We start from the raw sequence: 1,806 nt of genomic DNA on the forward strand, positions 1-1,806 counted from the left end.
TAACATGGTAAAATAAATAAATAAACTAGGTCTTCTTTCACCAGTTTGTGTTGTTTGTTCGCCAAGAGAATCGCTCTTTCTCCAGCTTTCGTCAATTAAGCCTGACAAGTCAGTCACCAAACAGATTCCCAACACGTTGTGTGTTTGTGATTTTTCATTGCTGATATAATAGGATGGAAACTGGCTGATAGCTCATAACTTTGGCAAATAATGAGCAAATGTTACCATATTCACAGGATTTATTGTTGATGATGAGATAAATAAGAACAGTTAAAGACTTTGTTGTGGAAAAAAGACTATTTACCAGGCACTGTCAGGTGAACTCACTCAATCAGGTTTATTCATATATTGTGCACAACAGAGGGAGCTTGTAGGACAATCCATAATGAAGCAGGTCTGGTGAAAAGCTCTGCCAGGCAGAGACGACACGAGTTTTATACCAAGGTAAGGAATCCAAAACAGTGGAGACAGTCTGGTTCTGTGCAGCTGCAGCAAAACAACTCCCACCGTGTGTGTGTGTGTGTGTGTGTGTGTGTGTGTATGTGTGTGTACGCGTGGCCCAAACAGGTTCTTTTGGTGTAACATGATCAGCAGATGTTAACTTGTAGAAATTTTCCACCACAACTTGCAGGTAAATTAATAAGTTCCCATGTTATGGGGGGAAACGTTCAGGCAGCTGAAATATTTGGTTCCTCCCTCATAACTTTGGCAAATAACGAGGAAATGTTACCAAAATCTCAATGACTGTCTGATAGTATAATTGAGGCACCAAAAAGTAACAAGAATTTTTTCTATCCAGCAATCTGTCATATTTTACATTAGAACGGGATTTTCCAGAAAGTACACACTCATCTTTTTAGGAAGATAAATTTTTGTGCCCTGCTGTCAGCCAGTTTCCATCCTGTTCTATGAGCAATGAAAGATCATAAATACACACAACATGCTGGAAACCCGTGTTTGGTGACTGACTTTTATTTGTCAGGCTTGATTAACAAAGGTTAACAGACCGGTTCTCTTGGTGATTAAAACATCAACACAAAATCGTGTATTTATTTATTTTACCATGTTAGCTGACGACTAAACTGAAAGTTACACCATTGACATGATTATATGTTTTACTGAGAAATCGATCAGAAGCGCCGTGGAAGTGATCGGACCGCCTCTCTGGCTGCAGTGCTCCTGACACAGGGAACAGATTCTCACACAGCTCCAGTTTTAATGTTTCCTGGAAGCTGAGCGCCTCCTTCTGGTGAAGGCAGGAGGAGCCGAAGGTCAGACGGGATGACGGATCTGGCAGACGTCCAGCCCGTCTAGGCTGAGTCATTGCTGCTTTTCCTGCTTCTGTTCAGGGAAAAAGTTTAACTTTAGTTGTTTCCTCTTTCTGCCTGTGAGCAGCACAGAGTCGCCTGCAGCTTCCTGCAGGAAACAGGAAGTTCCCCCTGCTCCTTCAGGGGTTAATAACCGCGAGCTGCTGCTCAGGAAATCAGAGAACTGCAGCTTCTGCCGGTTTCCCTCCCATCGTGTCACCTGCCGGCGCTAAGCTCCGCCCTCAGCAGGTGTAGCTCCATCTCCTCCTCTCCTGCAGCACATCATCGGAGGCGCATCATGAAGCGGATCCCGTTGCTGCTGGTTCTGATCTGGGCCGCTCCGGCCGCTCGCTGCTACCCCTCAGGCTTGGTGTCCGCCAGCTGCGCGGACGTGACCCCTAACCACCGCGGCACCCCCCAGTCCGCCGCCGCGCCGTTCACCGTCAGCGCGGAGTGGAGCAACCCCCCGTCTGGAGGTCAGGTCAAAGGTCAGTCACCG

Source organism: Poecilia formosa, unplaced genomic scaffold (assembly GCF_000485575.1).
Source record: "Poecilia formosa unplaced genomic scaffold, Poecilia_formosa-5.1.2 Scaffold626, whole genome shotgun sequence".
Taxonomy (NCBI): Eukaryota; Metazoa; Chordata; class Actinopteri; order Cyprinodontiformes; family Poeciliidae; genus Poecilia; species Poecilia formosa.